Source organism: Anser brachyrhynchus (assembly GCF_964034855.1).
Source record: "Anser brachyrhynchus genome assembly, chromosome: 25".
NCBI classification, from domain to species: domain Eukaryota; kingdom Metazoa; phylum Chordata; class Aves; order Anseriformes; family Anatidae; genus Anser; species Anser brachyrhynchus.
In genome coordinates, this window is record NC_137718.1 from 7,209,306 (window position 1) to 7,236,446 (window position 27,141).

At 47.8% G+C, this 27,141-nt stretch overlaps 1 protein-coding gene and 1 long non-coding RNA gene across 8 annotated transcripts in view; one reads left to right on the forward strand and one right to left on the reverse strand.

Moving 5' to 3' along the window:
• KIRREL3 (kirre like nephrin family adhesion molecule 3) overlaps positions 1 to 27,141 on the forward strand; it is a 316,820-nt gene that overhangs the window by 61,730 nt on the left and 227,949 nt on the right. The window lies entirely within an intron of this gene.
• Positions 6,778 to 25,185, reverse strand: LOC308182615. Its single transcript, XR_013941936.1, has 2 exons — positions 18,606 to 25,185; positions 6,778 to 18,574 (listed from the first exon to the last, which is right to left on the reverse strand). It is a non-coding gene; the product is annotated as an uncharacterized lncRNA (long non-coding RNA).

Here is a 27,141-nt window from a genome sequence, read left to right on the forward strand (position 1 = left end):
CTTCCGGTGCTGCAAGTTTTGTGTCAGTGTCCAAATGACACAATTTGCTGTCAGCTCTGAAGCCTCTTGGAGGAAAATAAATACATAAATAGAAATTAGGATTCATTTTTCAGCTGCCACAGCCACAGATAAAAGGTTAAATGTCCCAGGTATTAGTGTAGTGGTCCGCTGAAGGCCTGTTGCCAATCATTCTTGGTATAGGGAGGGGAAAAGGGAAACAGCTAAGGAGAGAGTAAAAGCTGCTTTTTTCTCCCTTATTCTATTCTGCTCTTTTATTTTTTTTAATACCGATCTAAGGTGCGATTTCCACATCATCAGCTCAATCAGCCATCACCATCAGCCCTCTGAAGGCAATAATTTTCTGCTAAGCAATTTTGTCACTGTGCTGGAAGAAAAATGAAACCAACATTTCAATGCTTTGTCCAACCTGGAATCAGCACATGGCACAGTTCACCATCTCCCCCCCTCAACAAGCGGCTATTCACTTTTTTCCTTTGAGGATTAAGCCACTTACCATGGAAAATACTTGAGCTTTGCTATTTCTTATCTCTCTTTTTTTTTTTTTTTTGAGTATCCCATTTGCTCAAGTGTCATAAGACATGTTGGTTCTTTTGATGGTTTCAAGTAGCATTGTTTAGGCTGGTTGCAGAGCTGGTTGCATACTTTGCTGTTCACAGCTAACTGCTCCATCCCTCCTGAAAGGCAGGAGCTCACGTGAAACCTCCTGCTCTTGAAGCGGCGCTTTTAGTCACCGCTGCTGTGATGCACAAAGCCTTGAGATCCGTAACTCTTGAATGTATTGAGCCAAAGCCAGGTAGGTGAGCAGGTTGGCAGCGTGCGTTTGGTTTGCACAGCTGTGTGTTTGCAGAGTGGGGCTGCAAACAGCCTCTTCTTCGGAGTCCTATTGACACCCGGTCCTGAGCACAACGCTTCTGCTAGTGACCTCTCGGAAAGATGGAGAAGATTTGCCCATTACTGCCTTGTCCCAACGACCGTCGTTGGTTGCTTCTGACTGAACAGCCTCGTGTGAAGCCATGTTAGGAGTTCGTTGTGTTTAGGGGAGTTGTTTGAAATTCTTCTCCCGCACCTCTTATCAGAAGCAAACCCGGGATTATTGACTGCTTGTGATGCTAAACTTTCCATACGCTGGCCTCAGCCTACTGCTTACTTTGAAAATCTTTTTGTAACCGCAGTTGCCAAGCAACTGTCAGCTGTATTTCGAAGATGCTTACCACCTTCAGGATGTTGGGGCCCAAATGCTGCCGCTACGTTCTGCAAGATTACTGCTTCCCCAGGCAGAGGGCTTTGTGAAGGCCAGGGAGCATTCTTCCACTTCTACCCTTATCTCTGCTTGCTTTATTAGTGTGTTTTCACAAAGCTCTCCGCCCTCTTACCCCGCTGATTATTGTGCTGGTTAGGCTCCGAGGGAGCACCTGGCTCTCACAATTTGTCCTTCCAGCACATGCTTTGACACTGGGCATATGGGAGCTGGAAATCCAAGCATTGCCCCTTGTAGCCAGTAAAAGCATTCTAGTTGTGTTGTATCCTTTTCTTCTTACAGAGAAAAAAAAAATGGTATTTTGGTAGGAGGTAAGACGGGGCAGAGTGTGGGGAGGCAGAGAAGGAAAGAAAAGGAAATCTGTGGCTGTGTTGTGGCTGGGGGTCGCTGCCGGCAGTGGCTCGCACAAGGCCGTTGCTTCTTGGTGTGGCTGTAGGTTTCTCTGAGGCTCCGCTCCTCTCCATGGGAAGCAGGTGCTCCAGGTTGTTTCTGCAGCCGCAGAAGCCCGGTAGCATCTCCCGTGGCCTGAAGAGAATGAGAGGGCCAAGGGGAAATTAGAAGTCCATCAAACTTTGCCTACAGAAGTGCTTATTAACAGACTCCCTCTGTACATGGATATGCATGGTTTATTTCATTTTAGTGCCAGCCTATTCCATTTGGGTTAATAAAAGAAATATCCGTTCTATTAGGTGCATTACAGTGACAAAGCACCAAGGGAGCGGGAGGCTGCGTGCTTGTCAGCCGCCTGAGTATTGGGCTGTCAGTTGTGCCATCAAGCCTTCCTGCTTATTTGCAATTTTATTTTCAGATGTGATTGACATCTGGAGGCTCTGACATTCTCGGCACAAACATACAGCCTGTTATTATGCTTGCATTAACATTTTGATAAACACACAGTGCAGCATTGAAAAAGTAATTACATGTCATCACATCTCTGCCTCATCAAAGAAAACTTTGCTGTGTAATTGCTCCAAGATTTACCCAGGTACAATGTGCAGCTTCCAGCAAAGGCTCCTTTCTGTTGAAGAGTTTACATTTACCTTTTAAGATGCACAATATCCTTTCCCCATGGGGCTTTCTTGGTCTAAAATAAACCTGGCAATATAATTTAGCTTTCCATAAATATGCTTGGATATTAGAGTGCAGTACTTTTTGCATAATAGTTATTTAATGCTTGATGTAAATATGTTGTGTATTATATGGGCTAAGCTATCAAGGTAAGTTTTTGATGACTGGGAGAAATAGCACATTGTTACATTGGTTTTTGCATTAGCAGAAGGGTCCTTTTGCACTTATATTTATATCAGTACTTCTCACAATGACATCTAATTTTACAATAAAGTGAGCCTAGCTGAAGCGCCTCGCTCTAGATTCTAAAATATTGGCTATTTCCTCGCTTGTAAAGGACTTTTCTGATGTGTCTCTGAAAGAGGTATTATATGGAAGAATACAAATAATTCCAAAGGTTTTTTCTTCCTTTCCTAGGAGCCAAGTAAGGAAGAGAGTCTCATTGATGTTCAGTCAATAAATCTTGCGAGATAGACACTGAAAGACCTGAATGAAAGGTAGAAAAAAAACCCATGTGTGTGACAATAAAACAGGTGAAAGTGGTCAATCAGACAATTGCTAGCCGTGGTGCGTTTTCAGGTTATTTCAGATGCAATGTGCTGGCCAAGTCAGCTTTCCTCCTTGCTGGGAAGTCCAGATAATATGAGCCCATTCTACTGGTGACTGATGGGATTATTCCTTTCACTCAAATAGTGCTCGTCTGGACTCTAGAATGACAAGTTTTCGGTTGTGTCCCCAGTTCTGGTGGGATAATGTACCTAACCCCAGTCCTCCCTACGGGCAGGCAGTGTTTCTAATGCCTCAGCTGGAGAGGAGAAGAATTCTCAGGGTTGTTCATGAGAGGAGCTTTGTGGCCAAACCCTCTGAGATGCCTGTTCTGTTGTCAGATAGCAGTAAGGAAAAAGAGGGAGGAATGGCCTTAGCAGTCATTTCTTCCCATCTTCTGTCTTCTGCCCTTCATCATGGCTTCCACTTCCAAAGGGAAACATCTCCCTCCCTCTGTAGGAGCAAATTTTCTCTCCTTTCTTCAGCTTCACATAAGGGGAGTAATGTGTGGAAGCATTTTCTCCTTGACTAGCCTGCCTCGAAGCGGCTCTGACCCCATCACTGCGTGCAGGACAGGAGCTGCACCGCCTTATAGCTGCCACCACCCGAGCCCATCAGCTTTCCCCCAAAGCCAGCTGCCTTGTTCCCCGGGACTGCTGGCATCTCAGCCGGCGGTGCCGGACCATACCGCTGCAAGCCAGCACCTGCTGGGGCTGGGAGCTGCGATAGCTGCGCCCCTTGGGAGCTTCTCTGCAGGAGCTGCCGGCGAGCGGTGGGTAGCAAGAGGTCCGAGGGGTCCTGGAGCAGCTCCAGGAGCTCCAGGGGCTCGGCCACCCATCGCTGCATCAGGAGCCACAGCTCCAGGTGCTGGCTGGGGCGATTGGCGTGGCTGGCCTTGCTGGGAGGAGGGGTTTTATAAGAAGCATTAAAGGCGGACAGAATGGCGCGCGTTTCCAAGTGTGTTTAATGGTTTGATAATGCGATGTTAGTGTCTATTAATCCTCTAAGGAGATTGGTATTAGCTCAGCTTTAGCACTAGACTGAATAAATACGCTAACAGGATGCACCCCGGCTTGCGCCTGGAACATCTGTATCCAACATCTGTATTATTATGATTATAGGCTTGTGGCCTACATACAGTATCTATGAAATGAGATCTGCTATTACACCTTTAGTGCAGCCTGGATAGGTTAATCCCCCCGCCCTGCTGCCAAGGCCAAGTCTAATGGCTGGAGGAGCAATCCTGGGCCGTGCCGAGGGTCTCCGCATCGCTCCGGGGTGGCACAGGGCAGCGCCGCGTCGGCCCCTGGCTTCTGCAGCGACTGCTGGGGAGACGACATGCGCGGACCCGCGTCTGTCACCCCCCAGTGCTGTCTGCGTGGGTGAAGTTGTGATTGCAACGCAGAGGGGTCTTTCTGGCATTGCGTTCAACCTTCTGCCTTCTCCCCTTTTGTGGGGAGCAGCTCCCTGGGTTTTAATCGTTTCCATCCCTGTGGACGCCGTGAGCAAAGCGCAGCTTTCAGGCCAGGCTGCTCTGTCCAGAAGCCTCGGGGTGTCTTCCCAGTGCCACGCAGCTTCATACACCTGAGGAACTGAGAAACTCAGGCAGTAGCAGCCCCTCCGTGGTCTTCCAAGGGTGCGGGTGCAGATACCCTCCTGCTCAAGGCAGGGGGAGTCCCACGCACCAGCCTCCCCATCACGGTTTATCCCGTTACTTATTCCAAGGAGCCATTACAAGTGGCTCGTGATTCCTATTCATCTTTTCAGCCCTCACCCATTTACTTTCAGGACATTTACATTTAAATATGTGTTTCTGCAGAAGCTTTACAGGAAAGCAACATTGGACCAAAAAAAAAAGAAAAAGTGGTTTAAAATGCATTTTTCATGCTCTTTCATACTCTATCGATTTTGTTTTTCTCATTTTTTCTTATAAAGAGAAGGTTTTCTAATACATTTTTCAGAAATAAAGGAGTCAGCAGTTCTATCCTCCTAAAGCAATAGTTATTCACCTAGATTATAAACAGAATTTGTGAGGGAGGGATATTTATATAAATTTCCTTTTTCAATAAAATGAATATTGTGAAAAAAGCAGTAGCTCACAGTGAGAGGCTCCCAGGCACCGGGTTCGGTGGCTGAATTTCTCCCTCGCCTGGGCTGCTGGTGATGGGCAACGTGCTTCGCGTTGCCCGCACACGAGAGCTGGCGAGGAGGGAGCGCGGAACCAGCTGCCTCTTCCCTGCGCAAGCGGCTTGCAGGAAAAATCAGTTTCGTCTTGTCACGCAGCAAGACTTTTGGTAAGCGCTGGATCGCTGCGGTTTGACATTGTTGACGTCCAAAATTCCAATTCGCAGTTTGAAATGGCTGCTCTCAAATGCTGTTTGTGTTTGGTCTTTTTGAAGAGGGGAGGGGAAAAAAGCAGGCAGCAGACATGCAGTGTGTCAGAATTATTGAGAAGAATTGCTGTCACTGACTTGATTGTCTAATCTCACAGAAGTTTTTCTTCCAGTTAGGTTCTATTTCTGAAATGTTGATAGGTTTGGTGTTGATTTTTTTTTTTTTTTTTGCATTTGAGTGCATGAGTATTTTTGATACCTCCAAAAATATTTGATTCCTCCAAAAAGGAAACCTTTCTCCAGCTGTATTTTGATGTTGACAACCATGCATCTTGGTTAAGCTCTTAGAGTTTGCGTGAAGCTGCCAATGATAGTCAATAATATGCCCTTTTATATAAAATCTGCCTTCTCGGTTTGCTGGAAAACAAATGGGACCACATATACTGAATGACAAACTTTGGCTCAGAGGCTTAGCTCTTTATTATATTATTATTTTGGCTCTAAAATTTGAGCCAGGGGACTCCCAAGCCTTGGTCAGGGAGGGGGGACCGTCTTGCTCAGACCCTCGGGGACACAATTGCAGAGGTTTGGGTGGGCAGCACAGTGCAGTCTGCTCTGGGTGGAGGTCTGGGTGGACGGGGTACATCAAGAAGCCCATTTCAGTCTTGTTTTACCCCTGACTTAAATCTCTTGTTATGTTGTTGGTTTTTTTCTCATTTCCCTGCTATTGTTAGTATTAATTATTATTATTTCTGCTTGCTACATGCCTGTGGAGTTTAATCCCCCTTTCTTGCTCTGAATCTCTGCAGTGTCTCCCTATTTACCGCAGATGAGCTCTGCCTTACTGGCTTTTTTGCTTAGGGTTATTTCCTCCTCCCCCACTTTTGTGGACCAAAACGTCCTCGCTGGCTGGAGGAACCTTCCCCTTCTATTCCTCCTTGTTCTTTGTGATCTCGTACAATACAGCTTAATCAACACAGTGGTTCTCTGCTGAATGCTGTCTGGGAGACACAAAGGAATTTAAGCAGTTGGGTGTTGAAAAGCCTTGCCCTGCCTCTGCTGTTGGCTCCATAGGAGCACCCCTTGCAGCGCTGAGCGCTGTCGGGACGGAGCTGCTGGGTAATGGCAGCAGCCTGGACTGGTGGCTCTGCCAGTCCCTGCTCCCATATTTTCGGACTGTTAGCTCCCAAAACATGCCCAGCAAGCACTAGCCCACAGCAAACAGCAGCTCCTGCGGACCACCAAGCCCCTCTCTAGGCAAAGAGGAGCATCACCGCACCCTGGTTTGTGCATGGGACTTGCAGAGAGGGCTGGTGCTGCTTCTGGGCGAGTGCACCTATTTCTGCACCTCGGGTGCTGTGGGCAGAGTCTCGCTGAAGACAGCCCTCCGTAGATGCTGCTCCTGCATGCACCGCTCTCCATCTGTCACTGGGGGAATTATTGGTTTAATTTATTTTCCATCTTCCGTTCCTTACCCCTTGGTGCCAGTCTGGAAGCCTACCACAGTTCATAATAACTTGTAGTGAAGGGCGTGGAGTTGCCCCATGGGAATATCACTTTCCTACGTCCCATTGGATTCATTAATAACAACATTATGTTATGATGTTTTCCCCTTGTATTATTCTATAGATCATTTTTATTATGTAGATACGAACCCTTTGATATTGTAATTGTGAAGTACACGTTATGAAGACAAATGTGTTTGGCTTAATGAGAATGGATTGCCAATAAAAGCTGAAATAGAGGGAAGCATTTTTTTTAGCGTTAACCCTCATAGAAAGCGATGTCAGACTGAGCGCTCAGCAGAAAAGATCCTCAAATGCGAAGAGAGTATATTTTTAGTCTGTTGATAAAGCATTGACTTCCGGAGCGTGATAATTATCTGATAAAAATTTTAAAAAGAAAAAAAAAAAAGAGAGAGAGAGAGAAAGGGAGCTACCTAGGCTAGTTCTCTGGGTAAGACTGAGGCAGCAGCTGGAGGAACGAAGCATCGCACGGCGTGCACGCAGCATGGAGCTGGACCGGTCCCTGTAGCCCGTGGGGTGGGAAGCATTGGGAGAGAGCTGGCGAGCAGCCGACTGCAGGCTGCCCTCACCGGGCTGCCTGAGGGGGACACGTGGGGTCATGGCGATGTGCGTGAAACCAGCAAGCTTGGGGGGTCACCAGCGTGGTCCTGCCGCCTCCTGCCAGGGCCGCTGTGTCTCTTCTTACTGCCAATGCTTTCTAAGATAGGCACAGATGGGGGACAATCGATCTCTGTCGTGCCTGTTGCTTGCTGTGTCACTGCTGCTCCCTCTATGGGACTCCCACTGTGGTGCCAGGAGGTACTTTGCCTTCCCAAAGCCATGGAGAGGGGAAATGCAGTGCTGCTTATCCCATGGCAGTGTTTTGCGAGGGTTTCAGTGGCACTTAGACTTTTATTGGACCGTCAAGCCACGGGGAGGGAAGCATCCATGTTCCTGCTCTGCAGATGGAAATGGAAAACGTCACCGTGTTAAAGGAAGGACTTGGAGATTTCGAGCTGTGGAAGGCCTTGCCTAGATGGGGCTTGCCCAGCCCAGGCGAGAAATCATCCCGTGGCCAGCTGGAAGAGAGGAATCCAGGAAATCTCGGCACCCAAGCTGGGATCGGTGTGTTTTTCTCTCTCTCCGTTTCTGAATTTACTAGATAAGAGCTGTTTACGCAGAGGAAGGTGTGCGCAAACGTACACGTCCAGACACACGTGCACCTCCCCAAACACAGTCTCTGCTAACCTGTGGCTGCCAAAGCGCAATAACTCGGTGATACCAGCCAGGGGATTCGCTGGTGAGCTAACAGATGGAAGGAGCCCTCTCCCCATCTGACGCGAGCACAGATTTAATCAGCTCACACTTCCCTTTTCCACCTGGCATAGACTCTGGGAAATGTATCTTGATTTGCGTCCTCCCAGCTCTCCCCATAGACTCTTGACATCTTTGTTTTTTTGCGACTTAACAGCAGCGATTGCAGCAAAGCACTTTGCCACCTGTCACAGGGACGAGCCCGTTCCCTCCCTGTCTGTTGCGAACTGCTTCGCATCTCGGGCTGTGCCGGACGGTGGGGAGCACGGCGAGGCAAGGCTTGTGCCTCAGCCACCCGGCATCGCCGCGGAGAGCCGGGGATAAAAGAGGAGAGCGAAGAGGGCTGGCCGGGTGCTGAGGCTGTTGGCTTTTTATGCTGGGTGCCCGGTTCTTTTCCACACTTCTCTGCTTTCTTCCCAGCGTTAGCAGAATGTTTAGGTTCCCTGTTCTTCAGCCGTTTTGGCTAAAAAACTGTGCTGGTTATGGCACACTGAGAGGCGTGGGGGCAGGCAGAGCTTCGGGTGAGAGTGAACAGAGAGAGGGAGGTGCAACTTCGTTCCAGACAGTGGTAAGAGTGGGGCTGTTCCACGCTCGTAGGCGCTGCTGGTGCTTGCGAGTTTCTTAATATTTAACGTCTTGTGTTCTTGAAGCCCACCTCTTGGAGTTGGTTACTGAACGTAAATCTGTTTTCACCAAGAAAATGGTGAAGCAAAAAATAAAAATAAAGACACCCTAAAGCATTATATTAAAGCTTAAAAATATGTTTTCTTTGAGATGGGAAAATGAATGAAAACCGCAGCAAAGCAGTTCTGTTGCATGGGAAGAAAGACTCCTACAAAGCTGTTAGCTGCTCTATTGAACAGATCTCATCAGGGTCTGGGAGGTGGGAAGTCTCTGTTGTATGAGGGGGGAAACTGAGGCATAAAAGCATTTTGATCAAAGAGGAGAGAAGCCAAGTCTCATGTGCTGTACATGGCGGCATTTGCACACATCATCTTCTAGTCAGAAAGTCAATTGGACTAGTTCGTGTCGTCTGTAGTGAGTGAAATGCTGAAAAATCAACATGATGAAAAGTGAGGAGGTGGGAGAAGTCATTCCCTGGCTGTGATATCTGAGATATTTGTGCATGGCAGGAGAGCTTCAGAGTTAAATCCTGAACGCAACCATTGGAGAGAAGTAAATTGAGAAGTGAAAAGTATTTTATTAGTATTCTGCTATTGATTTCTTAATGGCTTTTCTTCCTGGAAATCAGGAAAATATTTACTCTGCTTTAAGTTGCTGGGTGCAGAGGCTGTCTGGAGGGCAGCAGGGGTCTGGTATGCAGTGCCATGAAGTGTCTGACACTGAGCCCCAGCCTGCCACTGCAAAGGAGATGCCCAAAGATGAAAGTATTGAAACTTTTCCAAGGTTGGGTTCCGTTTCCATCCTCTGCACGCTCTTTCTCACTTGCACATTTCTATTATTTCAAGCTTTCGGTGCAGCAAGGGAAAAGGAAAAAAAAAAAAAAAAGGAAAATCACTTTCCACCTGCAAATGATTATATAAAACACATCAGTGCTGTAATGCTAGGTGAGGAATCTGGGATAATAAGAAAAACCTGTAAGGAGGATCATCAGTTTGCTGTGCCTACCTGCAGCCAGTGGGAAAGTGATGCGTTAGACACTGTCCTGCCTGGTCGTGCCTGATACACTGAGCAACCGCGTCGCCTCCAAAGCTAAATGCCTTGTTTGGGCTGCTCTTGACTCCTGATTCTTTTCTCTCTCCACCAGATTTTTTTTAGGGACTGCTTTATATGAATATCCTTGGCTTAATTTGCATTGCATTAGAGTAAACCATTTTAAATTTCCTCACAGCAGAAGTAAATCTGACAGACTTTATGAAGCCATTATACCTGCAGGTATTTTATACTTTTAAAATACATTCTTGTCAAGCTATCTTAATTATATTATTATATGTACTTTTGAACTCGGATCCACTCTTGGGTGATACATTACGCTTCTGACAGTGCAGTCCTAAAAAGCTACAATTTGTATCAAAGCTCCTTGGCTGAACAAAGATGTATCTATTATGGATTCAGGGGAATTTATTAATTTACTGTTTTGGAACACTTATTCATTGACAAAGCTTGCCGGCTTTAAATTTCTATGGCGATTATTATGTGCAGCGTTTACGTGGCTTTCAGGGCTGATGGGATTGTAATTGAGAGTACCAGAGAGCAGCTGTAGGCAGGAGGCAGCGAGCTCTGCAGACTTTGCTTGGCTTTTACCCAGGGTCATAGTTTACAGCATTATCTCATTCCTGCGCGCGTGTCCACCTTGCAATCCACTTAGGGTCATTGCCAGTGCTTTAAGAGGACCCGCTCTGGCCAAAACATCTTCAGCAAGTACTTAAGCAAAGCCATTTGGCTCTCGAAATCAATGGGAGTTAAGAACATGCAAGTTAAGTGCTTCGCTGAATCACAAACCTGATTTGTGCGAGTGATTTCGCGCACAGAAGTGGGTCCTGTTAGCTGGAATTTGGTCGGGCGTTGGGACGGGCTGCCCAGGGAGGTGGTGGAGTCACCGTCCCTGGGGGGGTTCAAGGAGAGGTTGGACGTGGTGCTTGGGGACAGGGTTTGGTGGTGACATTGGTGGTAGGGGGATGGTTGGACCAGGCCTTTCCCAACTGTTACGATTCTGCGAATCACGAGTGGAGCTGTTGGTTCGGATGTCCCAAGGGCCGGGCATCCAGAGGGGGGCCGCATTACTCTGGCTGTGTCACACAGAGTTTTGCTGTGAAACACGGACCCAAACAAGCCAAGCTGGGCTGGTGGAGCTGAGAGTTAGCAGGAACGATCACCTTGGGCTTGGTGGAGGCTTCGGGAGAGCTTGTTCATCTGCCCAGTGGGAATCTGAAGGAGGGAACTTGAAAAGGGAAGCCACGTGCTTATCTTAAACACCCCCAGCTTGCCACGCAGCCTGTGGATGTGGAAGGGCTCCTTTCCTCCCTGGTCTCTGCAGAGAGCTGGGCCAGCGACCTGGGGAGCCCGCAGTTCTCTGTCCTTTAAAGCCCCTCATCACAGTGCTGACGGCCAGGCTTAGTGCCAGGGCTGGCGCCAGAAGAATCTCTTTGGGTCTTTTTCCTCCTATTTAACAGCGAAAGAGGGATGGATCGGCCACGATTTGAGCACTCGTTGCACTGCCATCGACATCCTGGCTGATGGGCTCCAGGAGGCGGGGGGCTGCTGGCTGTGCTGGCAGCAAGGCAAGGGACACATCTGCCTGCCCGCGTCCTCTTGCCAGCGCTGGCGGGGGGCTCTCGACAGCTCCGAAGTGAGCTGGGGATGTTTTTCTGTGAGCCCCCGCCTCCAGAGCCTGTTTTCTTCCTGCAGCAGCATCAACGATTCCCGCCTCTCCTCGGATTAAGAAGGCGAAGAGAATCGGAGAAGCAGCATTAGGTTTTCTATTCTGAGCTAGCAATCACCGAAATCCATTCAGAAAGTTTAATTGCTGCAAGTAAAACTTGTAAATACCAAAGTGGCATAAAGCACGGTCTAGCAGGCAATTTTCTCCTCTGCCTTCTGAGAATCCAAATGATTTTTTTTTGTTGTTGTTATTCTCTAACGTTGTTTTAAAGGTTTGGAATAGCACTGATTTTATTTTTTTTTTCTTCAAACCGTGCACTTCCCTCCAAAAACAGGTTCCAGCCAGGCTCATTGAGAACGCCTTGATATTGTCAAAAGAAAAAAAAAAATAAATCAGTTCGACTGTTTCATCTTGTAAAACTTTCAAAGCTAAAAATTAACTGACATTTCAAAGTGAAATGTCATTTTGCTCCAAATAAATAAATAAATAAATCAAGTGTTTTGACATTTTTAAAGCAGTTTTCCCTTGCAAAAGGAAAAAAGTTCTCTAAATGAAAACTGTGTCAAAACTGCCTTCTTGCTCTGAGAAATTTTGACTTCTGTGGATTTCTCCTCACAAGACGAAGCTCCGCAGCTCGCCCTTGGGCTCTTGTCGGCTTGAGGAGCCAGCTGCATCCTCGGGGGGCCGTGCCATTTGGTTTTCTCTTGTAGAGCAGGATAGATGAGGACAAAGGGCAGCATCGGAGCTCAAAGCCAGTCTCACCCCCGGCTTGCTTAGTTTTGCCCCCAGGAGCAGGGCTGGGACACAGGTGGGTGTGCGTTTGGCTTGCATTCCCCCACTTGCTGGACTGAAGGCGGACAGCACACGGAGCTGTACACGTAGGATTTCCAGCTTTAACTCGGCCGGTGTGACGCCTGCCTTCAGTGGAAGTGGCGCGCCGTGCTGAGTAAAGCAGATCTAAGCGTGTTCATCCCGGCACGCTGCACGGCTCAGGGAAGGGCTGCATCCGAGCACGGGCACAACCAGGGGGGTAGAGCTCTGTGGCAGCAGCGGGGGCCCCCGATGGGCCCCGTGGCGCCGGGTCCGCAGGGCTGCGGCAGGGCTGCTGCTCCCTTTGCCTGCAGCAGGGAAGGTCGCTCGTGGCAGGGTTGGGGGCCGCAGACTGAGATGCTCGCTTGCCTCTCGGAGAAATGAAGAACAAACGCATCTGTAGCTGTTTCTTTTGCTGCGTGTTAGGGAGTTAAATTGACGTTGGTAAATCGCTGCAGTATGTTGTAAATGATGTATGGAAGGGGAAGGGAAAAAATCCCGTCTCGGTGCAGGAAATGGTTCTGCTCTGGGGGAGATTTCTTGCAGACGTTTCTTGTAATGACAGAGCAGGAAAATCTCTTCAACCAGAAACCTTTGACTCAAAAAGGAGAACAGGTCCCCGGCTCCCATGTTTTGATGTTGTTTTCTTTTTAATATCTTATTTCCCTGGGAACAGCCTTCTCCGTGCATTCCCAGGTCCTCCCCAGACCCAGCTACCATACGGGGCCAGCCAAACCTTCCAGCCACAACCAGTGCTTTCACCCTGCCAGACCACCCCATTCCCCCTGCTGATGAAACTCTTGTATAGCATTTAAAAGCCAAATCTCTTTTCCCTCTTCTTTTTTTTTGCAAGGTCGTGCAGCTCCTATGCCAACAAAACACCTTCTCTCCTGCTTTCTGGGGTGGTCTGCAAGCAGCCGAGCACAGAGCAGCCAAAGGCTGCTGCAAAGCAGAGGGGAATCGTGAGTGACCATGGAGGGGGGAGAGCAGTAGGCATGTATTTAAATTGCAGTCAGGGAGATTTAGCTTGAGCATCTGGAAAATCCTTTTCTCAGTGAGGAAAGAGAAGCCCTGGGACAGATTATGTGGGGAGGATGTGAGCCCTCCATCCCTGGAGGGCTTTAGGGAAGCTTAGACACACATCAGCTGTTTTTATTGGAAGCAGAGTTCCTCCTGGACCTGGAGAAATGCAGAATAAGAAAACTGGCTCAAGGGAACCCGGAGGCATCATCTAACCCATCTGTCTTGCTCGAAGTCCTGAGCTAGGCAGCACTGGGTTGGCTTCTCTGGGAATCAGAGACCACCACAGGTCTTGCCTCCGGAGGGGAAGGTCTCTGAGAGGGGGAGATGCTGTCCAGGGATGTGACCGTCTCGCCAGGCAGGTGCTGTTATTTCTCACCTGAGCCCCAGCCGCTGTGAGCTCAGCGGTTAAGATCAGCATAGGAAGACGCAAGCTTAGCAGCGAATTGCAAACCAAAATCGAGGTGGATGATGCTGCAGACTGCTCATTCTGGGTGCTGGCATCCTTGGTTTGAGAGCATACAACTGGTTTCTGCATCAGGCTGTTATCTCCCATCCTTTTTTTTTTTGGCTGTGTCCTTCTTCCAGCAGGGACCAGCGGTGAGCTGGCCACTGCCTGCATTCCGGGGCAGCGATCAGCGAGCCTTTAGCTGCTGCCTTAGAAAAAGGAAAGCGCTTGAATATCCCTTGGCTGGGATTCAGATCATCCGAGATTGGCCAAAGTGTGAGCTGAAGCCCAGACACAGCTTAAGGTCCATGGTGAAAACTTGCTATTTTGGGAGGCGAACGAATGCAAGAGGCTATTGGTTATCTGTCAGCGCAGGCGAGCCGGTAAATGAGAGGTAGTCAATGACATAAGGGATGTCAGGTTTTATTTCCAGTAAGAGCCGGTGAAGCTGGGAAAATTGCTCATTAATGCTTTATTGATATTCATGTTACTATTGAAGAAGTCTGGGGTGGGGAGGTGGGGGGGTCTGTGCCCGTGTTAATGGGGCCAAGCTGAAAATAGGCTCTTTTATGCCTGGGCAAAGGGTACGCACTGACCACGGGAGGTTTGACTATGTCAGTCTCTCTAAATAGAGGATAGATCGGGTCTGTGGCTGAGCCAAAAGCTTTGGAGGAAAAAACTAATAACATGGGTCAAACTGCGGCAGGAGCATTCCAGTACATTTTTTTCACAAAATAAATTTTAAAGCAGATTGTTGTAAAACTATGCAAAATGTTCTGCTTTGGGTTTTGGGATTATTTAACCCTCATGTTTGCTTTAGTGTTCTGTTTTTAGAATAATTTGAATTTAAAATGCTCTTTCGAAAGGAATTTATTTCTAAAACGTCAAATTACTTTAATTCGGAAGTGCTGACACTAAAATGTTTGGATTTAAAAAAACAAAGCAAACTCCATTAGTTGCTTGGCATTGTTTACATTCACAAATATTTTTCATGTCTCCAACTCCTTAGCTTGTGCATTTTTCTATATCCTGCCCACTTTTCCGGTTGGAATTGGGCTGGGTGCTGCAGCTCCTCAGAGAAAGAGCCCAAGTCAAGCAATTCCCAGCACAGCTGCAGCTCCCGGGGCTCTCTGGAAATCCAATGTGCTGTGCTTGGAGCTCACCCCACACCTCTCCTCCCACGGTGTTTTTGGGGCGCCCTTTGTGTTAGGGACGAGAAATGAAGGAACTCATGTGTGTTTGGGAGCATCACCTCTCCTTTAGGACAAGGATGACACTCGTCCTGCCTCAGTTTACCTCGGCACGGAAGCAGGAGCCACAGTGCCTTTCCCAGCTCTGAGATGCTTGGTGCCAAGGCTCTAAGCGAGGCTGCTGAAACCGCTTCCCAAGCCCTTTCCAGTTTGCCCTGGCTTTGCAAAAATCTTCGTGCCTCACCTAACAGTGAATTCCTGGGGGAGCTTCGCTGGAGCGAAAGCCACTTCCACTCTGCCTCTGTGCCATGCTTGGCCAGAGCAAACCTGAAATAACTCAATAATTGAGATAGTTTGGAAGAGAAAATATCTCCCGGTATCATGTTTAATAAAGCTCTGAATCTCAGCTGTCATCACGCAGCCTAATTTCCTGGGCTGCAGATCAGCAGGGAGGCAGGCAATTGCCGAAACGCCGTCGGCGCAGTGTATCCATCTCGGACACCCACCATGCATAATCCCCTGATTTTCAGGGGGTTTGGCTTCTTCTTGTTCTCATTGCTGCTCCCACCTGTGTTCTTGTGCATCGGGAGTGTTTGATCGCTGCAACATTTGTGGAAGGGCAGGATGTAACGTCCCAAAAGGCTGAGTTTGACCCAAGACTCCTTGCTGAACTGTGAACTGCTCCTTTTGGATTTTATTTTCAGCGCAATATGTTCCTTGGTCTCCTGCATTCAGTCTGATCCTTTTGTCTGCTGGGATGTTGTCTTAATGGAGCATTGGGCATCCCACGGTTGTTAAGAAGCTTATCCTTGTTGTTCCTGGGATATAAAAGCAGAATCGCTCTTCTCGCTTCATAGGTAGAGAAAATTTTCCCTGGTGACCCCTCCTGTCAATCAGCTTTCCCTGTTCCCGTTAAAGCTGTGCTTTAGGAGCAGGTACTTTCTCTTAGCAAGGCATCTGGCGAGGATGGGGGTCTGTCACCCAGCACAATGGAAACTTCTGGCAAAAAAATGTTTGAAAATGCCTGTTTCATGTTTGTTACGTTGGGGGAACTGAGGTCGGGGCACTTGGTTTTCTTTTTTTGCGCTGCTGTGCATGGCAGCCCCGTGCCAGGCATTTCCCGTGGTGTCACGACGTGGGTCGCAGCACGTTTGTAGCACAGGGCTTGGGAGGGCTGTCCTGCTGGCACTGCAAGGGCACACAGAGGGTTAGGAGCGGAAGGGGAACCTGGGGCGCGTCACATAGCCACCCCCCCGTACAGCTCTACCGCCTGTTAAATGGGCAATCATCTGCTCTCCCCAACCCGATGTGGAGAGAGGGGACTAATTAAAGTTTATAGGCGCAGAGATGAAGAAAGATGCAGTAGTCAGCGTTACGGCAGTGCTGCTCCCCGAGCTAAGCAGAGCACGAGTCCATGGAAAAAATAACACGGTGAGTAGCGCTGCTGTTTTATGGTCCCTTTCATCACTGGAAAGTTGGTTTGGTTGGAAGTTGATCAAACTTTCAGGGAAAGATAGAGATTTATTCCAAACCAATCCTCCCAACCACTTTGTAGCCATGATGCGAATTAAGGATGATTAACGTCGAGGGAAGGCTCCCTTCTGCCTCGCCTAGGTTTCTGGATCAGGCTATCAGGAGCATCCCTCCATGCTTCTGCTGCACCGCGTCCCTGGAGCTAGACAGTGATGGCAGAGGAGGGCATGGGCCAAAACATAAGAGCACGGCAGTTATTATTCTAAATGAAAAGCATCTCTTCTCATTAAAGCTGAAAATTATGGTCCGCAGATAACTCTGGTGGTGGTTCATGGAATCAATAAAACCCCAGTTTGTTTTGAAAGCCAAGTTGCCGATATGCCAAAATACATATTTTGCAAATTGCTTAATTTACATTTGAAAAGATCAAACCTTATTTCTTCTGAAAGCCGAGAGTTGGGGTGGGGGAAGAGACGTACACGCAGCAATTCAAATCTCCTTTTTGCCATGCTGCAATATACATAATGTGATCGAAATTGATAGCAGTTGAGAAACTTTTTTTTTTTTTTTGAATCAACAACAATGCAAGGAAGCTGATAGTCTAAGTTGTCAGGGAGTTTTTACTAATTCCAAAGCAGTAGTAGCTATTCTTTGAAGCAACATTTCTAGCTAAGCAGGGTGCCTTCATTTGTAGCATCTGTCTTCTGGAGGCGTGATGGTCATCTGTACCCTTGGGGATGCTCATTACTTCTGTCTAAGCTCTTTACTCTTTCCTAGAAACTTTGTTGACACTGGAAACGTAGGATATAAAAGCATCCTTTACGTGCGGCAGGGATACATGCTGGCAGGAGCACTGCAACATGGAATCATTAAGACCTGCTTGGCAGAAAAGGGGGGAGCTGCAGGCTTGGATGGGAACCCAAAATGTCGAGCCTGTTGATTGTCACGTCGTTTGGTCCCCAGCTGGGTGCTCAGACAGGCGTCAGCGATGCTGTTTGCATCTGGAGCTATTTTAGCCCAGCTGTGGGATATGTGGAGCTGAGCATCCGACCAGCCCCTGAAACATGTCAATAACAATTACTTGGATTAGTTTACTGGTAGCTGCTAACTCGCTCAGAAAGGGGGAAAGAACTGTACTGGGTCAGAGAGGTGGTCTGAAGGAAAATGAGTCCTCGGAGCATCTGCTTGTGGGGAGAAACCAGGAGCTGAGCTCTGCCCTGTGCCTTTTTCATTACCGAGCCGAGGGCTTGGCTTCTCTGCATGTTACAGGGACTCTGTAGCCCAGGCTGGGATATGCTTAGCCGATGGTTCTTGTGATAGAATTAAAACCAGTTTCAATTTTGACTTGCACATGTACGTAGGAGTGGGAAGGTGAGAGATGAAAATTGTTGTGCGAGGGAGAAAGCTGACATTTCAGTGAGGGTTAGGTTATGTAGAGATCTACGTTGTGGGGAGGAAAAGCTGAACGTAACGGGTTGTTTGGGGAAGGGACAGACGGCTGTTTCCTAAGGCAATAAACTGTCCTCGGCTGGTGACTTTATTGATCCGCGTGTGACAAAACCCTCGCTGACGCTGAACTGGAAATGCCACTGGAGCGCTGCATTTGGAGGAGGACATGAGCCGGTTAGAGAGGTGTTTAAGACATCAGTGAAAATAGGGTCCCGTTTTTCCATAAAGTCATCTGGGAGAGATTTTGGGGGTTGCTGTTAATTGAGCTCCTCAATGCAGACAAGCATTGATTGAGCACTGGGAGGGCGTGCAGTGCTCATCCCACCTTGAGGCAGCAGGATGGGGAGACCTCAAGGTTTTTTCCAGCCCAGGAAGCCCCCCTTTGGCAGTGCTTCCTTACATATCCACCTTGCATGGTTTGGGTAAATGCTTCCTCACCGCAGGGTCAAATTCAGCAGTGCTCGCTGTGTTTTGATGGGTGGCTCAGTAAGGCTGAGGACTGGTCCCTAACACATTTAGGGAGTCCGCTAAACCAACCCTCCTGCAGGCTCCTGCTGTGGCTCCGCTCCCCCCTTCCTCCCTAGAAAGCTAGAAATGCCCCTGTGCTCATTAGGCTGCAAGATAATTTGCCTACTGTCCTCATCGCAGGCGCCTATGGTGCACATGCACCTTTCCATCATGAGCATCCCCTCCCAGGGGCTTTTCTTTGTTCATAACCAGCCTCCCTACCCACTTGAAAAATAAAGACGTATGGCTTCCGCTTGAGGAGAATAGATTGTTTTCGATTGCTATTCATCTATTATTTTAGAAAGTAAAATGAATAAAACTTATGCAGGTCACAGACATTAAAGAGCCTTTTTATATCAGTTTGGGAGTGCTTGTCAGCTTTGATTTATTAAGTAAAGTTCCCAGACTGGCTACTGGTATGTGTTGTCAGTCTCTTGATAATGGATAGACCTCACAGCTGAGTGCTCTGTGATTAGACTTCTCAACTATATATTTTTAAATAAAGGCCTTGCCTTTTTGGGTTTGCTCATTTCCCTCTCTTAGGTGATTTCATTCATCTTCCCCTGCCCTCCCTCCGCTGTAAATTTGTTGTTGTTGGAAGCTGGGAGGAAGGCAAATGGGACACATCTTTATGATTTCCCCCCCAAGCCTGCTCCCAAGTTAGCTTGATTGATTAAATGTCATGGGGGGACAAAACCGGATAAGCAGAAGCTATCTCAACAGCTTTCCAGAGAGACCCATTCCACGTGCTGCTCTGTTGCTACGACTGCATCAGCATTTTTGCTATCAAACTTCTCTTCCTCAGGGCTTATGGCTGGATATAGCAGAGCGGCATGGAGAACTGCCTGGCAGAGCCCTGACTTCTCCAAAGAGAGCAGATGCTGCTACTGCTGCTGGTACCTCCTGTGTAAGGTTGCTGAGAGTTAATGGGAATAGGAAGCGTTGCATGCATTGTGAGGAGTGACACGCAGGAAAGCAATGGCCCTGCATTCAGAGGCATGGTTGTATATCTGCTAACCACAACAATTTGCCTTCCCACTGGAGGATGGGCCAGACCGAGCTCAAATCCTGTCTGCTTGCACGCAGGAGCCTCTCCTAGGGTGTCACAGCCGCTCGGTTTTGAAGGGCAGGAGGGGATTTGCAGTGCTTGCGCTGAGCTGCTGTTTCTAGGCATGTGCTGTTGTCTCCTTGCAGGGGTGGAAGCAAATGGGTATTGCGGAGAGGTACTCGGGACTAAAATCCCCAGCTAGAACTGTAATTACGCCTTTCATAAAGAGCTGAGCTGAAACAAGGATGAGATTGTTTCCCCAGGGGCTGAACGAGGACTGGGACTAATTCATTAGCGTGGAATTGAAATAGCGCAGGTGGGAGGCCACCAAGTACCTCTGTAAATGAGTCTCGGAGATCCTTCAGGAAGGACAAAACTGACGACTTCTCTGGGAGGCTGAGCTGAGACAGTGGCCTCTGGTTTTGTTATCCAGTGTCTCGAAACAAAACCAGTACGTGTAACTTGTGAGAATGCAGAATGCACTGAAATGAACAAAAAAATCCAATTGTACCAATTTCATAAGCCTTTTTGCTTTCGTATGACTCCAAAAATTGCTTTGATTTAAAGGCTAAGATCTGACAAGCCAACAGGCCTTAAAGAAAGATCTATTCTTTTCCCTCATCTTTTCCTCCCAGTTTGTTCAAAACTTGAAAGATGAGAACATCTCTAAGGGCTGGGGGGAGGAAGGAATTCATTCAGGGATGCACTTTCTGCTGCCCCTCTGCTGCTGTTGAAGGACTCGGTGCTTGGACAAGGACTTGGGTTCCCCACTCTGCTCGGTCGCACAGCAAAATCCCTGCCTGTTGGCAAGGGAGGAATGAGTGACCCCATGTGTCAAGAATGGGTGGCATGAGGAAGGGGAGCACGAGGAAAGGAGAGCGCAGGGTTTGAAGTGGTCTTGGGAGTGCTGGCGCTGGGGCTGTGGTCATTTGATGTGATGATTTACCCCACTTTGGTGCTGGGGTGCACTGTGAGCAGTGTCTTTTAGCAGTTCATTAAGCGTCTCTGTCTTACTGTTGCTCAGCCTGAAATGGCATTAGTTGCTTTGCACGTTCCAGTGCCACTGCCATTATCTCCTAATAACACACGCATTAATTATTAAGCCAGCTTGCTTATTCTACACCTTTAAATGATAACCCTGCCATACACACTCGCTTAATATATGCAACCCCAGTGTGCTTTGAAATGGCTCATTAGGGGTGTTTTTAGCTTGTCCCTATTGACTATTGTTTCTTAAACTACCACAGTGACAGGCGGGCATCTCACATGCAAAATAATGTTGGAGGATCAGGTGCTAGTGGGAAAGGTGGCTTTGCCGCTGGGGAGAGGGGTGGCCAGCAGCCCCCGTGCAGGTGCAGAGTGAAGGGGCCCCGCAGAGCTGCGGTGGCAGCCTGGGGACAGCCGTGGGGGGCTGGCGGGGGAGCTCCCATGGGGTCCCTGCTGCGCCCCAGCCCTCAGCACCAGCCGCTCATTTTCCATGGCCACCTGTGGCTTGGCGAGGAGCTCTCTGGCCAGGCCCCCCAGGAGGTGCTTAGTGCTGAGAGATGGAGCTGGGCATTTGGTGGGTGCCAGGCCGAGCTCTCCCAGAGCTATTTCACATGTGCCCGAGGGTCCTGCAGTCCTCAATGCTTTAGAGCCAACATGAACACAAGCAAACCTCCACATCCTAAAGCAGAATCTAGCTAACCAGGTCCTTTATTACTTTCTTTTTTTTTCTTTTCCTCCCTGAATAAAATTGACTGCATTTCTCCAAGGTACCAGCTAAAACCCCAGAGCAATTTTCCCTTTGTCATTCCTGAGAACATGTGAATAATATTCCCCTGTAGCAGGCATCCTGTCCTGCTTCTCTGTGCCGGTGGCAGGCCGATGGCTCGGTGCTCTGGTGGTGTTTCTCTCACCAGCTGAGCACTGCAAGTTTTTGTCCTCAGTGTGCCCGTGTCCATCCTTTTGTGAGCTGTCTTAAGGCTCCCAGGTCAAAGACAGCAAGGGGGTGTATATGAGTGCTGGAAAGTAGTATGAATTGAGAGCTGCAGCCCCCTGGTTTCCTGCACACCTCCTGTTGGAGCGCCAGATGGGGTTTAATCAGGGCCGCCGCAGTGCCGACGGGGCATTATTAAGAGACATCTAGTTCTGGATGAAAGAAGATTATCCAGGGTTTATTTCCAGCTGATAACACTCTGCCCTTCCATAACACCTTTTATCTGAGGATCTCGAGCTCTTTACAGACTTCAGTTAATTAAGCCTCACATTGCCCCCTGGTGTCGTGGGTGAGACCAGGGCTAAGCACGGGCGGACTAGCAATTAGGAGGGATCGGCTCTGGCGGGGAGATAAGATAGATGATCTGGCTCTTCCGTGATACCTTATTCGCATGTTGATCTCCACTGTGTGGCCAGGGAAAGGGACCCCGGGGGTTGCTGCCCTCGCACAGAGCCTGCCACGGCCCTGCTGCTCCTGCCCAGGCTGCTCCCCGCTCCTCCTGGCTTGGCCTTGCTTCTCCACCAGCCTCCATGCTGCTTTCCACCACGCTTTCTTCTCTGCAAAAACAGTCTCAAAGTCTTCTTTTAGTAGGAAATTACCAAAAATCCCACCAAACCCTAGCACGAAACAAGAGCAGCAGCAAAGCCCTCACAGGCCTCCTGAAAAGAGCTTTCGCTGCCTGTCTCCACAGGGCCAGATCTCTCAATAGTGATTTCCCCAGAGAAGAGCTGGGCCTGAGGTTTCCTTCCCCTCCTCTTTTCTTTTCTTTACTTTCCCCTAACTAAAAATCAGGAAGCTTTAAAATCCTCTTTGAAGTAACACTGTATGAAGAGGATTTATCCTTGTCCACTTAAATATTCATGACAGCTTGCATTTCTGTTCAAAAAGACACTTGTTTATTTAGATAAGATTTAATTTATTCCTAATTTACCTAAATTTGCAGGAGCGTGCATGTACATTTTAGCTTATAAGCAGCATAATACATAAAACATTATTGAGGCATGCAAATTACACAAATACAGCATTTGAAACTGCCTGCTTGTTTTAGGCAGATAACTAATTTCTTACCCTGAGTAGAGACACAAACACAATTGCATGGGCTTGTTGCCGGGGATTCAGCGACTCAGAATTATGCTTCCCTTAATGGAAGAGGCACAGCTTTTCAGCGGGGCCGTGGTGGAGCCCACTTCTCTTGGAGCAGGAACCGTAGCGATGCTGGAGCTCTTTGCTGGCAGTCTTTTCACCGTTCTGTCCTTGGGGGGCCCTGGTCTGGTTCACTGAGGTCTCTGAGCAAGTCAGAGCTCATTGCCATGGGTGGATTTGTAGCAGGGCAGCTTACCAGCTCCTGGGGGAAAGATGGGGTGAGCAGCCCTCCCTGCTCCGTGCCATCAACGGGGAGTGCAAGATCTGCATCCAGCTCCTTCTTGGGGCTGCTTGCCCCAACTGATCCCCGCATCCCTGTCAGCGATGTGGGCACTGGACCCTTTCCTTAGGGCCACCTTGTAGCCTGTTTTCCAGATACCAGCTGCACAAGTTGGTATCTACAGATCGGGCCAGGCTCTGATGGACCGGGTTTGGCTTCCCCGCAGATCTGGGACCATAACGTGCCCTAAGGACGATGGCACCGTATGGAGGGTTCAGGGCTGGAGACACCATGTTTTTTGGGGGGTTATGCATTTGGCAGCCGGGCAAGATGCACTGACATAGCACTGCGAGGACTTTTAGCACTGTCAAAAATTGTTTCTAGCAGGTCCCAGTCAGGAAGTAAATGTTTGCAATTGTATGTATGAAATCTAGGGTATGAAACCTGTAGTAGCAGATATCTCAAGGACTTGCACATTATGCAAATCTCTCTGTGTACGGCTGCGTTACCGCACAACCTGTTATTAAGATTGCCTGCCACTTCACATAAGATTCTGCTTTCCACTGCTTGTAACCATGCCAAGCTGTAACTGTTTGGGCTGAAATTTCCATGGCCAGATGTCCTCCTCAGGCTCGCAGGCTTTGTTTGTTCTGCAGGGAGGGGTAGAAGAGGAGAGTTGGGGCCAGCAGAGCTGTTCTGTGCTTTGGGTTTTTTTCCTGTTTAAAATCATAGCCAATATTTTTGATAGTTTCCAAGGCTGAAGCTAATGGGGGAAAATACATCTTCCCTGGCTTTGTAAAAAAGACCTATGCATAGCTCCAGACACCGAGCAATTTGGGGGAGGGACTGGTGCTTTTTATGGGGTTGCAAAAATACTTTTCTAACCTTGGAAAAATCCTTGCACATCAGAAAAATCTCTTCCCTGCATTGGGCCTGGTGTTGAGAGTGTGATACTCAGAAGAATCACATGTGTTTGTCACATTCAATGCGAATGGGTTGCTCAGAAGAATCAAAACTGGCTGGATTTGCCTGACAAAACCCGCAGGGGAGGCAGTTTGTCCTGGGATGTCCCATGTGTCCCTTGTCCTCGCAGCCTTAAGGCTGCCAGGTCGACTGGAGCAGGGTCTGTCTTTTCTCCATGCAACCTGCAGGGTCATGCAGCAGGGAGAGGAGGTGTCTATGTCTGAAAGCAGTCTATATTTGCATTATAAGAGACTCTAATTACAGAAGCTTAATTACGTGATCACAGCCTATTTGTTTTTTTCCACAGGACTGTGCCCTTGCTCCCTGCACAGGATGGGGCAGTATTTGCTTAATGAGTTGCTTGCACTCAGGTGCTGCAGCGATGAGCACCACAGGAAAACCCAGGAGAAAATTAATATCCCATCTATGAATAACATGCAGCAAAATAAGGCCTGGGGCCACCCAGAGAGCAGCAAAGAGAAATCACAATATCCAACGTCTCCTTATTAAGGGAGAACAGGCTGTTGTGCGCAAGCTGTAGGTCCTGAAATGAAATGGTCTAACAAGTATGCATAAGGAGTGCTTTACTAGTCTTAACTTCAACAACCATTAATTTAGAATGAATGATCACGTTGTCTGACCATGACCTTTCAATTTATATATCTGTGTCCGCATAGAGGTTTGGGTATGATATTCTTTATGTAGGACTGATCACTCTGTTGCCCTTTTGCACCTGGACCTCACCTGATATTCCTGTATGACAGTGGGCGTAGGTGGGAATATGGTGATGTATCAGTAGGGTCCAAAAGAGTTTTGTGTTTTGTTTTGTGGTTGTTGTTTTTTTGTTTGTTTGTTTGTTTTTTTCCTGTTTGAAATCATGGCCAATATATACATTGGCCCCAACAGCTGGGGCCTGTTGGAGCTACAGAAATGCAAAGAAATAGCATCAGTGGTGCTAGGCTATCGGCAGTGCTGGACGGGTGAAAAACCAGCACACCTCAAGAGCAGGTTCTGGAGAAGTTGACTTTGCTCTTTTCTGAGGGGAGTTGAGGTGAGGGAGTGTGTGGAGGTGCTCCTGTGGAGAAGAATCTTTGAATAAAAACTTCAGGTTTCAAATTATTTCACTTAAAAGCTCATAATTGTGTGTTTGAATGGCACAATGGTTGCACCGCACAGAACAGGGGAAATGCCATGTTTTGGTATGCATGGACACGTTAATAACAAGGAGAGCTGAGTATTTACTAAATATCACTGAGCATGGTGTATTGGAGAAGAATAAGCTATTGATTGGAGTTGAAAATAAATAAAAAAGTCTCCCCTCCCTAGCACCTGTAGATGTATTAGGGAGAAAATATTGAACTGGGCTCTCCTGGCTCCCATGCAATTGATGCAATTTATTTTCAATTTGTCAAACGTGGCATTGGAGCAGCAATTGTTTTTGGTGATTTATTAGGAATTTTCTAACCAGGGCACTCTGTCATTGGAGTTACTTCTCTTGTGTCCCAGTAGATTTTGTCTTTCTGCAAGCTGAAGCTGTGAACCCAAGGAGGTGAGTTTTTCTTTTTTTATTTATTTATTTTTTGTTTAAATCATGAGGGAAAAACGAAAGAAACCACACCAAAAGGGAAATGGGGAAAAAGTAGCAGAATTGACATATTTTAAACATGATGACAGGATCGGCTGTTTAAATTGCCTCTGTGAATTGATTTAAAACATGTTGGTAGGCATCTCTATTTCATTAACTGTCTTTCTCCTTCATTTCAGTCACTGGAGTCATTGCCTCTTATTACCTTCCAGGCTCATGATATCCATCCACATGGTTATTTTAGTTATTACTATCTGTATACAGAAAATATAAGAGGCAATTTTGGGACAGAAGCAGCTTGGGAGGGATGTGGGGATAGTGAAATAAATAATTTGAATTCTATGTGACACCCATGATATAAAGCCATCAGGATTATGATGTGTTAGTGCTAGGTGTGCATTTCGGTCAGAACCTGTGGGAAAAGTGAGGAGGTTTGTGGTATCAAATCTGGACCTGGTAATGAAGCGCTTTCCCACCCTGTGCAACAGATAATGACCCCAAACCAAATTCTCTCTTGGGTAATTGGTGGTGCAGTGTGTGCACAGTATTCTTAAACGTGACCGCTGCCACATCAGGAGTTTGGTGAACATAAAGAGAATTTTCAGGTGCCTCCCACTTTGAGATAGCACTTGGGGAGTACGGGGACCCCCCGCGTGTTTGCAGGGCAGTTGGTCATCTCATCCCTCCAATACACGAGGAATATTAATATACCCCTTAAATAGCAGGGATGGTGTGAAATATGCAATGCCTGTAGAGGTTGCTAGGTGTTATGGGGCACTCTCCATGAAGGTCCGCCTGCTACAACTAGCAGGAAACACAGAGGAAAGCATTTTGAGATGTCTTTCCCAAAGCTCGGTAGCCAAGAATCCAGAGATTTCTATCACTTCTTTTCAGATTAAAAAACAAAAAACCAAACACCACAAACAAGAGAGCATTCCAGATTATTTTCACAGTTTCAAAAATACCATAGCTTACAATATTTTTTTCTAGCACTTTGCAGAATCATTAGCTTGCTTACAGCACTTAAAGGAAAAATGTGGTGCTTAGGAGACTTAGCTTCTGCTCACTGTCTTTACCACCAACTAATTGGTTGGATAACGAGCAAATATTTTTCCTCTGTTCCTCAATTTTCCAGCATTTTGACTTGTAAGTAGGAAGAGAAAACCTGCTAGTGTTTGGCAGACAGCAACGGGAAGCGTGCTTTGGTGAGGCAACTCAAGCCGTGCTTGAGCTGTGATTTCTGTGCTTGCTTCCAGCAGTTGCTCATGCTGCCCCCTCATTTCGTGCCTCTTCTCCTTTGCCTTTGCATCATATAGGCCAGGTCTTACTCATCATATGGGCCTTCAAAGCAGGCTCCTGGTGGGGAAGGGAAGTGGCAAAGCTCTGCAGGAGCAGTGCTGCCGCTGCGTAGGAGGGAGCAGCGTGCTGTGACAAACGGTTGCTGTGTGGAAGCGGTCGGAACAAAGCGTCGAGGAGGCTTGATAAGAGCACTCGAATAATCCTATTATCGGGGTAGCTGCGGTGGGAAGAGATGGTTCCTGGCTGCACGTACAGGCATTACCTTGATTTAAAGGCAGCGTTTGTGACTTTAAACTGAATTCCCTTGGTTTAATTCAGACCCTAACAAAGCATGCTTGGTGTATTGCAAGAGGATGCTATTCACCCAGATCCCTGTTAAAAGCGATGCTGCTCCACGCACATGGGCACAATGAAATGCACTAGTGGGCTTAATAAAGCATGTTGTAAAGGAATCAGCTTGTTGAAAGCATGGACATCCTGAGTGCCAGGAGGAGAATAGAGAGCTGACCCAACAGGTGAGAGCTGACCTCTCCAAGGAACTGATCTATTGCACGAGGACCCTCCTGCTGTAAACAGCAGAGCTTCCTGAAAGGGTGACCGTGAGCCCGACGTGCAAAGCG